Source organism: Prionailurus bengalensis, chromosome B2 (genome assembly GCF_016509475.1).
Source record: "Prionailurus bengalensis isolate Pbe53 chromosome B2, Fcat_Pben_1.1_paternal_pri, whole genome shotgun sequence".
Taxonomy (NCBI): Eukaryota; Metazoa; Chordata; class Mammalia; order Carnivora; family Felidae; genus Prionailurus; species Prionailurus bengalensis.
The window spans coordinates 19760758-19775309 of record NC_057349.1 but is presented as its reverse complement, the minus strand read 5'-3'; the positions used below and the strand labels follow the sequence as shown (position 1 = coordinate 19775309).

The 14552-nt window shown below is 37.9% G+C and overlaps 1 pseudogene; it reads left to right on the top strand.

Annotated features, from left to right (window-relative positions):
* The first annotated feature begins 555 nt into the window (after nucleotides 1-555).
* On the top strand, nucleotides 556-1247 carry LOC122490416 (annotated as a pseudogene).
* Nucleotides 1248-14552: the final 13305 nt, after the last annotated feature.

Below are 14552 nucleotides of genomic sequence, written 5' to 3'. Positions count from 1 at the left end.
CATTCTTATGTTGTTTTCAAACAGCGCTGTTTTGTATAAAATGCCTTTCATCATTTTAAAGGAATATAATTTCAGCATAGCCCTCCTTGTCTTGTTTAGATTTTTAAACCATGTAAACTCAAGGTATCTGAGTTATAGTTTGCCTCTTTAAATGTTCTCAGATAATCTTATATGAAAAATATTTTTAAAGACTTGAAAGAAAAACAAAAAACAAAAATATTACCTTTTGCTGGCTTTAGGCCTGGCTACAGAGTACTGGGAGACTGTATGATGTTAAGATATTTCAAGTCAACCTGCCTCCCATCTATCCCATAAACCTGACTGACCATTGGCTTAGAATGTTCTTTTTATCTACTGGTCCCCCTTCTATCTTGAGTCTCTTCCTCCCACGTGCTATTTGTCATATACTTATTTCTGCTGACCGTGTGCCCTAAACGTTCGCAATCATCTGATTAAAAATATTCTGTCCTGCATAGGGTGGGCACTGAGCGGCTGTGCTGAGTGGCTGAGAGGCTCTTGGGGTCTGGTGGGCTGAACAGACTCTAAACCAAGTAGATGGCTTCGAGATGCACGGGAGTGGGGTCCTCCGTGCTCCAGAGATCACTCCAAGACCAGGAACAGCTAGAAGAGAATGCAGTTCCACAGCCTTCCGCCAGCCACCTGGAGACCTCCAGGGCAGACAGTTCCAGAGAAGGCTGCCCCTTGAGAGCAATCAGCCTCAACTGCCAGGCAAGACCTCCTGGAAAGGCCTGGAAACCCCAGAGCCAGGGCAGTAGGGTCTCCAGGCTATATGGTTCACTCAGCCAAAAACACCTTGGGTGCCATGTCCCCGAGAATCCAGGAGTCCTGCCAAAGTGGCACCAAGAGGCTGGTGGAAACCCAGGCGAAAGTCAGGAGGAGGCGAAGAGGCGTATGGACGAGCAGATCACCCCCTCCCCCCACCAGCTCACAGCCTGAGTGGCAATTGCACCTGGCTGTCTGGAGCTGTCCCTGCCCCTCAACCCTGGACCTGTGGGAGGGGAGAGGGAGTGTCTTCTCTCTGCCCAGATGGGCCCACATGACTACCCACTGCGATGGTCCAGGAGGAAGGCTTTCCGGAGCCCCTCCTCCTCGCAGAGCCCCTCTTCTCCCTCAGTGAATCTGACAGTGACCTGGAGCCTCTGGGAGCTGGAATTCAGCCTCTCCGGACACTGTCACAAGAGCTAGCCGAGGCCACTGTGACCGAAGAGAGTGGCATTTGTGACTGAGGACTGTGCCTTCAAGTAATGCCCTCCTCCCAAGCATCTTTTGGGGGTCCTTCTCCACCCTCTTCCTCCTCATGTATGAACGTTCGAGAATGGAGTCCTTTTCTGGAAAAACCCACAGAGCCCATGGGCCCAGCAGCGTAGGAAGTGTACAAGTCTTTCCTGCCTGGAGCTGGAGCTTCTGACTTCACTGATTCTGTCATTAATCGAGCATACCGGGGAGCCATCTCCCACCTCCTCATTTTGGGGTGGTGGTGTCCCCACGTCTCTTGCTTTGTGCACAGTCAGGGCCAGGAAGGAAGCTCTATATTGCAGGAAGCAAGCCACATTTGACCACCGTGCCATCACCTCAGGATCCGTACATCCCAGCAAGTTCCTGAGGAAGCCCCTGGGAGTTGGCCGTGCCCTTGACCACTGCTAACAAGGGCCCAGGTGGAGACTGCTCAGGGGCCCTCCTCTCCTGCTGCAGGCACATCTGGTCCTGCGGTGGCCGCCTAACGCAGCCTGAGAGTAATTTGGGGAGGGAAATGGGGGCAACGGTCCACTCTCCTCCCCTCTTGGGCTTCAAAATTCATCCAACACTTTAGCTTTCTGGCTGCCTCCTTTGCTACATGAAACAAAGGCATGAGAAGATACTGGGGAGCTCTGAGCTCTGCACCCAGGAGTGGGGTCTTCGAGGAATCATTCCCTGTGTCGCCAGTGCCCAGGCTCTAGAGAGCCCAGCTCCTGTCCCTGCTTCTGCCACCAGAGCCCTGCAAAGAAGGGATGGGAGATATTTCCAGGCCCTAAGACTTTAGGCTCACAGGTACCTGATTACATTCAGGGCCAGGCACTGTGGATGTGCAAGGAGGGGAAACACTGTTCGGTGGCGATTTCTGCCTTTGGTAAATTATTTAAGAAATTTGTTTTATCATTTTATTAAAAAGAAACCAGCATGTGACTTCATTAGGTAATGCTGCTTTTCATATTAAAAACTCACCTCCTATAAGAAAATAAAATGAAATAAATTGAAATAAAATAAAGTAAAATGAAATGAAATAATAAGACAAAATAAAATAAAATAAAATAATTCTTATTTTTAGTAAACGTGACACAATTTTTGGTTGAGAAAACATGACCACTGTATGTATACCTATAAATAATGTATCACTTGTCTCTTAACTAGAGCTTAAGTTCATGGGTCGGGTATATGTCCTTGGTATGACACTGTCCTGTATTGACTTTGTTCCTCTCTGCAGAAAGACACTGGGAGGTATGTAAGGAAAGAGAAGAGAGTAAGGAAAGAGGATCAAACTTGCCCTTGAGTCTATTTTCATCAGTTGCTAGATTTTTTTTTCCCCTAGCCAAGTCATTTAACCTTTTCCTACATGACATAGAGATAATACTCCTTCCTATCACCGAAGCATTTAATTTTGTTTAATGTTTATTTATTTTTGATAGAAAGAGAGAGAGAGAGAGAAAGAGAGAGACAGAACATGAGTGGGGGAGGGGCAGAGAGAGAGGGAGACACAGAATCTGAAGGAGGCTCCAGGCTCCAAGCTGTCAGCACAGAGCCTGATGCAGGGCTCAAACTCACGCACTGTGAGATCATGACCTGAGCCACACAGACGCCCCTCACCAAAGCACTTAAGTGAGATTATGTGCTTAGGACTACCCTTGGTTTTTAACACTTAGTGGGTGCTCAGTATATGGTAGGGATATTGTTATTGTGGATAACAATATCATTATAAATTCATTATGTAAATGAAACTCTTTCTGTTCACCATCATCCTGTTTATCTACTAGGTCTCCTCTTAAAATATTAGTCATCATTTCTGTGAGGTGGATTTTTGTTTAGTGGTATTTTGTGTGATCCTAAAACAGTATTTCTCAACCATGTGTGACCATCCATTAGATCCATTCCCAAACTCACGAAGCCAGAAATTTCAGGGGTGGCTATGTTTATAAACCCCACACAGAAATTGTGAAGTGGAATCTGGTTAAGAACCACCAAGCCAAACATCTGAATAGGGTTTAGAAGTTATGTCCAAAGAAATCTTACTTTCCTTCATGGTAATTTGCAGGGATCTGCAAGAAAAGTTTCAGTGTCAGTTTTTGGAATTGGAAACCTGCATATCAGATGTCCCAGGTAGGACCATTTCCAAGCAGAGAGTAAATAGATAGGGTTGTACAGAGTATGGACCCTCCACACATGTCAGTTCTATGCAAGTGACATCTAGGGACAATGAACAGCAGAAGCACCTTTTAAGTGTGTATCCTCATGGTTGTAGAAGTGGGAATTTGTCTTTGATAGGCAGTCCTAGCAAAGCTCACATGCCCACTGCTAATTTTCTGTCTGTCTTGGGTCCTACTTTTTCCCTCTCTTTGAGCCACCATCTGGAAAAACTACTCCCTCATCCTAGCCCTCATGGTCTCCAAGATGGTTCCCTCATTTAGCACCACGGGATCACCCAAGGCTTCCTCCTGAGTGTGCTTCATTAGTACATTGTGAATTACTGGGTCAACAGCTTGTTCTTCTCACCCTAGTACCCAATTAAGGAGAAGTGGAAGAGTGGGAAGTAAGGGTGATGATGATGTTTGGACTTTCCCCGCCATTGATTTATAATTGGCTCTAGAACCACACATGGAATCATAGTTTCTGTGCATTTGGCCCATTATATTTTCCATCTTCCCTTATAAAGTGCTCTTCAGACAATACACGGATGTGTTTTCTGAAATCCAAGCTGATATTCTGAATGATTTTTGGACATGATGCCTCAAGCTATACCCAAGAAAAGAGAAAAGTTGTGCCTTATAAGCAATTGCCCACTAAAATCGGGAAGAGGTAAGAGATGAACTTAGGGAATAAAGAAGATGAACCTAACCAGTAGCCTTCGTTTACCTCTACTATAAATAACAAATCTTGCTACTTTGAATAGTTTTATTTGCACGATTAGTTTAATACTTCAATTACCTGAATCTTTTAAGAAATAATCAAGCTCTTGAAGATTTTGCATTAATTTCTCTGGATGCCTCATAAATGCAAAAGCATTTGCATTTGAGAAGCATAAAAGATGCAAATCACATCTCTATCTCTATTTAACAACCAAAACGCTTGTTTATGATCATAACTCTTGTCAATATCTTCCTAACTGTAATACACCATTAAGAATGTTGCAGAACATTTACAGTGTATTCTAGAAAGGAAATCTGACATCAGTGCATTAGTGCCTTCTGTATTCTGTGGGTAGAAATGCAAAATATGTTACTATGAAAAATGAGGATATGTTTCAAAATTCAGGATTAATTAAACAATTTATTCATTCATTTTTTTCACTCACATGTATTTAACAAATTTATTGGCACTCTTCCTGTGAACAAGGTGCTGTTCTGTCTGAAATTTTATCAAGCTTACATTTTAGTGAGGAAAGTGGTCAAAATAAGTAAATGAAAAAGAAAAAAAAATATCAGGCCTAATTAATCCTGCAATAAGCCTTTATTTTTAGTCCAAAACTTACCATGTGCAAGTGTAAAAAGGAGTCATAAAAATATGTTTTTAAAGCTAGTTTTTTAAACATTGTCTCCATGTTAAAATTGTTCATCTTTTCAGTTTTTATGAAAAAAGTCACTTAGCCTTGTTGTATTAAAAGGTGGGGGCAGGAAAGTTGTGAGAAATGAAAAATGTTGGGATGATTGGTATTAAGAAAACTTTGGCAGAAGAAGCTCCTTTAATTGTTTCCTGACATCGGGGTCATCCAGGTCAGGAATCAAACACCTTTTCTCTTGTTCGCTGACTGCTCTCCTTACCCATTTCATCACATGCACTACCTCGGGTCACCCAAGTGGTTACTATTTTCTTTTGTTCCCATTTTCTAAGAGAGCACTCCTTTGTCCCTGGTGACTCAAGAGAAGTCAATTAATTTTGACAACCACTGTCCACACAAAAGCAGAGATGACGGAAATGTTCAATGCTTGGAAATACCTAGATTCCGAGTGTTGGGATTTCTAGGTGCTTTGGCCAATTAAAATATATCTCATTTATTTATTGTTTTTTTTTAAGTGAGAAAAATCAGTCATATAAGTGAGTGTCAAACCAATTCGCAGAACGAAATTGCTTTGCTATGGTCAACCCTTAATCAATGAAACTAGTATTCTATACTTGCTTATCATATCAATGAGGTTTGGGGGCCATTTTAGGGCTAAGTGTTCATCTATTTCAGCAAAAATTCTCTTCCTGTTAATTTGAGCCAAGTGTCCCATTTGGAGGATTACCAGTTTTTAAATCCCTACAACTGATTTAAACACTATACAGACACCTATGTATTTAAGACGCAAAATCTATTGTTGGAACTTGTAGCAGCTACTTGCATAAAGCAAATAGAGTTTTTAAATGAACAACCTAATATTTAGACACAGAGGTATCTTTAAAAGGAGTACAAGCAATACGCCCACCTCTATACAGTCTATATTTTGAAGACCGCCTGTGGTAATTTGTGGTTGTTGTCTACAGTCAACAAACAGTGTTGAAAGATGGGAATTGAACACCATGCAGTACTTGTCCACGTCCTGTAATACTGTGATTACCTGATATCACCTTATGTAGATTTGTTTTTCCCCTAGTACTGAAGATGTTAATAGAACATAATAGAACATCAGCAGACTCCTTGATACAAGCCAGGCGTAATCAAGCAAGGTCAGACCCAGGGGCCAGCAAGCCAGGTAACAGAAGCCAACAACCTAAGGTGAAGAAATTAAAGACACAGATTATTCTTTAGACAAGAAAGGTGCCCTCTAATGTTGCCTCCTCAATATATGAAGGGTATGAAATAGATGGCTCTTAGATTCTTCTCCTACCACCCCCTTCGTGCTTTTGTGTATATGTGTGTTCATTCAGTGCTTCTCCCAATGGACAGTGACCTCCTTGAGGAAAAAAAAAAAAAGACACAACGGTAATGAAATGAGTTAATTGTAACAAATAAAAAATTACGATCTTTAATGAAGTTGCTTTTTCACAAGGATAGGCACTGGTATATTACGCTGGTATCTTCTCCTTGTACTTATTTTCTACTCTAGGTATACACTGACACATGTTCGCTTAAATATGTTGTTAGCTTTTCCATGCTGCTGTGCTATGTGGTCAGGAAAATCTAATATATTTCCCTACGTGTGGGCTTACTTCACGGACATTCTACCATAAACAAAGAGCGCTACACTATTATGTATTTGTGCAGCTACTAATGTAGACTATGAAGTTTCTCTTGATTTTTTGGTGGTGCCCCTTGTGGTACTCATGAAATTCTGTAAATTTACAAGCATTACCTATAGAAAATTCAAATACTGGGAAAGTGTACTGGAAGAGAACAAGGATGTTTGACAATTACGAGTATATGAACACTGTCATCTTATTTTCTGTAAATAGAAAAGTACATGCCTAAGATGTGACTCAATAATAGTTTTAAGTTCCCTAGAATATTTTGCCCGGTACCCTACCTGCTGCCTCCACACACATCATCTCTCTACCACACGCTTCTAGCTAGGCTGTGTACCCATCTTCTACATTTTTCTACACAGCAGACTGTGTGGGTCTTCATCAAACCATCTACAACACAGTATGATTATCTGTTCATCTGTATGTCTCCCAAATGAGCATAAACCCTCAAGTGAAAAGAGCAGAGCTTATTCGTGTTTGAATCTTTCGTTTTTATCGCAATGCTTGGCTTACTGTAAGCTCTTAAGTGATGTGTGTTGCATTGAATTGAAGTGACTTTCGGGGCACCTGAGTGGCTCAGTTGGTTAAGCGTTCGACTTCAGCCCAGGTCATGATCTCACAGTCCTTGACTTGGAACCACGCGTAGGGCTCTGTGCTGACGGCTCAGAGCTTGGAGCCTGCTTCGTATTCTGTGTCTCCCTCTCTCTCTGCCCCTCCCCTGTTCAGGCTTTGTCTCTCTCTCTCCTTCAAAAATACACGTTAAAAAAAATGACTTTCACTTGGGTTTAACAGTAGAATACTCATTGCTTATCCAACTTACTCAGGAGAGAAGCCTCTGGTCTCATTTTCACTTGCATCCTGGCCATGATCCGGGCTATTGTTAATCATTATGGAATAGCAAACTGGGCTATGGTGAACCAAACTACCTATACCTGAGATATCCTTATTAGCAAAGAGTCCAGGCCATCAGACCAGTAAATTGAAGCCTATGGTTATCATGGAAATGTGCTTATGACTTTAATGTCAATTCATTTTGTGAAATATTTCTTTTTGCTTGAAAAATATTTATAACGGTTATAAAAATAACAACTAGTATTTGCAATATTCCAAACACCTAGATAATTAATTTTTTATTTCAGTTAATAATCTGAAAAACATTATTAGATAAAGCCCTTTATTATATATATTTGTCCATTTTTAAGGTATTTTGGCTTACATTTAGAATTTAAAATTACCCGGTGCATATGTAAGTGAAGAATCACTGAATTCTACTCCTGAAATCAATATTGCAATATATGTTAACTAAATTTTTGTTGTTGTTAACGTTTATTCACTTTTTGAGAGACAGAGTGTGAGCAGGGCAGGGGGCGGAGAAAGAGGCAGACACAGAATTGGAAGCAGGCTCCAGGCTCTGAGCTGTCAGCACAGGGCCCTACGCAGGGCTCGAACTCACGAGCTGTGAGATCATGACCTGAGCTGATGTCAGATGCTTAACTAACTGAGCCACCCAGGCACCCCATTATATGTTAACTAACTAGAATCTAAATAAAAGTTCAAAGAGAAAAAATAATAAATAAATGACAGAAATGAGAAAACTGTCTCCATCATTCAAGCCAAACTTCCTTTTTAAATGTTGATTTCTTTTTGGGAGAGAGAGAGAGAGAGAGAGAGAATGAGCAAAGGAAGGACAGAGAGAGAGGGAGACACAAAATCCAAAGCAGGCTCCAGGCTGTCAGCACAGAGCCAGACGAGGGGCTCAACCCCACGAACCGGGAGATGATGACCTGAGCCGGAGTCAAACTCTTAACCCACTGAGCCACCCAGGCATCCCAAGTCAAACTTCTTTTTAACACCAGATATCTCTACCAAGGTTTTGTTGTTGTTGTTAATGCATTCTTATATTCTCATTGCTGGTACCTCATGAATACTCAGAAGTAACTAGAGTTTATTAAGAGCTTACAGTAAGCTAAAATATGCTGCTACAATATGTCGCTACAATGTGCTACCTTACATTAAACCTCTCAACATTAAATCTTACTCAGAAATACTCATAATTGTCCTCTGAGTAAGAGAGTTTATTATCTGAGTCTTAAGAGGATTAAAGTAACTCACTGAAGGTTCAGTTAAGAACGTGAGCTATCTTTTTTAATCATTGTTATCCATAAATATTTGTTGAGTAAATGATCAAATGCATTTTGATCAAGCATATGTTTGATTAATGATTATGAATGGTTAATAATACATTAATGTTTTTCTTACTCCGTAGGTATTTTTTGATCATTTGAGAAAATACAAGAAAAAGTCACAGAAAGGAAAGACAGAAAGAGATAGAGAGAGTACAGACAGAAAGAGATAGATGAGAGAAGGTTGGAGAGAGACAAGTATAATAATCATAGATAAGAAAATATGCCTGTGGTCTAACAGATTACAATTTTTTTAAGTACCTGAATTTATAAAAACGAGTGGTATACTATATAATTGACTATTTGAAGGAAAACTAGCTAAAATGACATCTTTATTTTTCCCAATGTTTATTTGATATAAAAAATATGTTCTGAACATTCTCTAGTGGTTCTTTCCTTTTGGAGGTCTTTGGTCATGGAAACTTGTCTTAAAACTTGTACTATGTGAATATATAGAAAGTCCAGGGGTTACAAATTATGGAATTTCTTGTTAGTTAATTGGTTTAAAGTGAATAATCATCACTGAGAAGGTCAATTTACTTCCTGCTGGCATCTGGGGTTAGTTTGCCTACACAGCTATATGGGGAACAAAAATATTCTCCAAACCTCTCTCTCAGCAGTACAGAAAATCCAGATGGAAAGGATATCATCTGTAGCAGAAATAGGAGATAAACATTCCCCCAAATAATAGACACTAAAGATGAGTGAAAGAATAAACAAATGAATTAAAGTTTCCTGTAGTTGGGAAATGGTCACATTTGATGGATGGGGAATAGCACTAACATATGGACCAGCAGTCCTTGTGTTTTTCTGGAGCTAGTTCCATGAACTTGGGCAAAACATCGGCACCCACTTGCCTCATGGGTAAAACATTGCCAATAGCATCTGTCATTCTTACTCCATTGGTGGTTTATAAGGTTACGGAGATTAATAGACATGAATAAAATGCATTAAAAGCTAGTATAGAGTAGATGGTTAGCATATACTTAATTAATATAAAACTAAAATAAAAACTAGCATAGGAGACGAGGTATTTATTAACAGCTAATAAATTAAGTGTCAATTAGGACAGTATTGTGTTTCACCTAAACGTATAGTAGAAATCCCTTAGGTCTGAATATTTTTTAATTGATAGCAAGAATTCAGGATGTTAACTATTTAAGTATGTGTAGGGTGACTTTCCTTTTCTTCATGATATTGCCTTGTTTATCCCTCTGATTTATCCTCCTATCCCTCTTTAAGTAGGCTATGCACTTTAATGCCATCTTGTTTATGGGAACTAATAAAACAAAATTCTTTGCAATGGGAGATCTGCTTTATTTAAATGCAAATTAAAACTATATTCTTTCAGTTACAGGCCAAAGATTATAAACGCATGCTGTTTAACAATTTCAGGCAAAAGTAAGAATGCTTTTTCTTCCTATAATCTAATGAAATTGATTTAGTTCTTTTAAAATGGTGTAACTAATTGAGCTGTGACTTTTATATTATCTTATGTATGTTTTATGCTGCTTTTTAAAAGAGAAAGTAACGTTTATATAAGAAACGGTAAAAACTAAATTGCTAGACTAGTTAAGAAATTGGCTAATTTGGGGCTAATTGAGATAAGAATATCTTTCTGTTTTACTGTTCAACTGCTATGGCCGAACAAATATAGTTCTTCTGCCCTTTTCATTGTATCTGAAAATAATTAGCAATATTTACCTCAAAAGGATTTTCTAAGAATCATTACAATAACTTGCCAAATGGATTTAAGTTTTAGAGAATCAAAAAGAGAGCCTGGTCAGTGTCTGGAACCAGATATAGCCAATTTCCTGGTTGGTAATCATCAGATTTCAAGGGAAGGATCCAGAAATCGAGGAGGCAAAAGAGCAGAAGAAGTAAACATCTTGCCTAGAAGGTGATGGCAACTTGGAAAGATCAGGACTGTGTGTATCTATGCAATGTATTTAAACAAAATGAAATGGGCCAAGAGTTAAATGAAAAATATCTAAGTGTAATTTTGTTTCCTGTTCCCACCTTAGGATTCAAGGTAGAATATAGTCCTCGGAGGGAGAGGATTTACCTCTACTCTTACAGCTTCCATACTGGAACTGTGATTATTTCTACTTTCAGTCAAAACCCACTTATTTCAGGGTACTATGATTTCCTCCTTTCATATATTGGAACATGCATTTTCTCTAATCATATCCTTAAATGATTGCTTGAGACTGACTTCGGGGTCAGTGGGAAAAAATCTCTTAGCACTACAAAACAGGAACCCACAGCAATAGTATAGTTGCCTAGCCATTTTATGTTTATTTTATATCCTCTACGTAGAGACAAAGTTCTGTTGCTATTACTTATGTAACAATGGATAATGATCGAATAGAATGGAATATTCCTACCCGTGCAATGTGAATAAGACTATTTAACGTTAAATGTATGAATCCATGTAAAACTTCAAAGAACATATTCAGAATAAAATTTCACAGAAGGCTGTTATAAAATAGTGTTCTTTCCTGCAGTTTATATCAAGTTCCATTTTTGCTAAGAGGTCAAATTTATGGAGAGCTGATTGTGCAATGATTGGAGACAGCAAGGTATTTTCTTTGTTTTGTACAAATAATTTGTGAAAATGTTAAAAAAAATATGGGACAAATTCAGTAAAATAATACTCTTTCAACTTGCCTGACCCTCACGCCCTGAACAACTTTTCTTAGGTTTTCTGTTCTATATTTTATATGATATAAGTACAATACCTAATAGAGTGGGATTTCTTTTTGAGGCATTTCCCACAAAAATACTATAGTTGAAAATTTTGAAATTTTTAAAATCCATGTCACTTAGTCTGTACCTAAAAAGGAAATGAAAATGGCATTCTTAATCACCACATTACATAGAGTAAATAATAAATAAGAGTCTCAATTCCAATCATTCTGAGAACAAATATCTTAAATAAGAATGAGAAATATTTCCCAAGTGTTTTCCATTCTAACGTTTAAAGGGGTTTGTGCTTTTTTTGAAAGTGAATGCATTGATTATCAATTGAGGAAAACACCCTTTCAAAGCAAATAGTAATGGGCAATAACTAAAGAAGGAAATAAATGCCTCGAGAAGGTCATTCAGACAAAAGAAAAGGAAAAAAGAATGAAGATTTGTTGCAAAGTTAGACACACATGCTATTTGATTAACTCACATTGCAAACTTGTGAGTTAGATGTTAGCTCCCCTCCGATTTTCAAGATAAGAAACTGAGTCAGGGAGGTTAAGTAACTTGCTCAATGTTCATGAGTTGGGCCTGAAAAGATCTGGCTTCAAAGCCCAACATGTGACTAAAGATGCAATAAGCTGTCGGACTTGTAGGATCAAATGATGTTGAAAAGCAAAATAAGAAAAATGTCGTAGCAAAATATTATAGAAAAATGTTAGCTCTTATTTTCACTTGAATGTAGCAGTTCTGCAATTCTTGGATAAGAGGGTATATAGAACAATATAACACAGGATGTATTGTAGATTTGGATTTTTCAATATATGAGTGACAGTTGCATCTTTGGCATGTTCTAATTCAGGAAACATCTCTGAGCAGACTTTTCCATTTCTTCATACCATGGATCAGTTGGGAATTCACTAGAATATGCCTGGTTAGACACATCCCCTCTATGCACGGCAACAATATTTCTTGCTGTTTGGACCCCTTATTTTACACTGCATGACTGAAATTTTAGTTAGGGCAGAACAAAGAACCATTTCCCTAAACTCGATTAACCTTTGAACCTTTGGCAGCTCAGGTTAATCCCACAACTGCCCTGAAGACAAAGTGGGATCTGGGGCACGAGGACTCTCCTTCACCGAGTTGAGTTAGAAAATTATATCCAAGTAGAATGACAACCAGAGAGAAAACCGTAAGCATGTGCATAAAAAGTCCCTTTTAGCTGGATCTAATGCATGAGTTTAGCGAGATACAAGAACTGCTTGTAAAAATCAAATGAGTTGTAATAAAAGTATTTGGTTTGATCAGATTTGGAAAAGAAGTTATTATTAATGTGCCCAATACACATACTGATAGTTGCAAAGGAATCAGATTGGCAGAAGTACTTGATAGGTGCCCATTACTCTCTGGAAAATATAAGGCAATAGTGGAAAACTAAAAAAAAAAAAAGCGAATTCAAATGTACAACATTTTGATTCAATAATTCCATACATTACTCAGTATAGTCACCATCTGTCATATAATATTGTGACCATATTATTGACTATGTTCCCTTTGTTGTACTTTTCATCTCTGTGACTTATTCATTTTATTTATTTTTTTGATGTATTATTTATTTTTGAGACAGTGTGTGAACAAGGGAGGGACAGAGAAAGACAGAGAGAGACAGAAGATCCAAAGCAAGCTCTGTGCTGACAGCAGGGAGCCCAATACAGGACTTGAACTCACCAATTGTGAGATCACGACCTGAGCCAAAGTCGGACACTGAACCGACTGAGCTACCCAGGTGCCTTTATTTTATAACTGGAAATTTGAACTTCTCAATTCCCTTTATCTATTTCGCTCATCCCCCCACCCAGCTGCCCCCTGGCAACCACCAGTTTGTTCTGTATATTAAATAATTAATAATTTATATATATACATATACACACGCTATATTTTATATAATATATATCATATATCCATATGATATATGGATATATGTACATTTGTTATACATTATATGTATATAAGATATATGTGACCATAAATAATATAGCATATGATCATATATTAAAATGCATATGTGTTAAATATGTTATATATTATACATTATGCCTATTTAAATGTAAGTTCAGTCACAGTAGCGTTCTATATCTTATGCCACTGGCTAATACTCAATTTTGATATAAATAGCAGTTAAAGGAGTATAGTTATAGTAAACACAGATAGTGTTTATAGTAAACACAGATAATTAACAGCAAAATATTAAAACCCAGCTAAACAGAAAAAAGTAGATGATGAGAAGGAATGCATATATCCTTAATATTTATGAATCATAATTGCTCAATATAAGTGCCTGGTAAAAGTGTTCTTAGTGAATGTTTGAATTACTGAATTCAATATATACAGTGAATTAATTTTCAAAATTACATTTAATATACTGTAAGGATCCATATCTTTTGAAAACACTCTATGTAGTAATATTTATGCTTTTGAGATATTTGTAAATTGGTTTAATAACATGTATACACTCCTAATTAAAACAAGAGCATCGTTTCCAATTTCCTGTTTATGAAAAATAATTTGGGATATTATTTATTTAAAAAAGAAATATGAAATAATACATGATTTCATTTGAATTATTTCAAAGGAAGGAAGGAAAAGAATGCAGGGAAAATGTGGGTCTTTTATGGTTTAATTAAGCATCAGAGTACTGCAAATCCTCTTTCCCTGATTTTTTCAAATTTTGCAATTACAGAATTGTTTTGGGGTAGTCAAACAGAAATGATTAAAAGAGTCGAGGAGAGGATCAATAGAAAAAGATTAAAGGGACTGTCGCTTCTCAGCCTAAGGAAGAGAGAGAAGGCTGAAGGACTTCAAATATATGGGGTTTTAAACATTGGATGGTGATTAGTTGCTATTAATTTATGTCAGTAAAGGAGAAGAAATATGTAAAACTGCATCGTGAAGAATTTAGATTAGACACCAAGAAAATATCTGATTATGAAAATGAATAACTAAGGAATGCTGCTTGTTTTGGGATTCAAGAATTATGTTCCCATTTGAGTATAGAATTTCTTGAGCAAGATGGGTGGATAAATTCCTAGCAGTGCTATTGCTGGGTCATAGGGTAAATCTTTTTTTTTATTTTCTGAGGAGTTAGGAATTTACCCAAGAGATGTAAGAGTGCTGATGCATAGGGGCACTTGTACCCCAATGTTTATAGCAGCACTTTCAACAATAGCCAAATTATGGAAAGAGCCT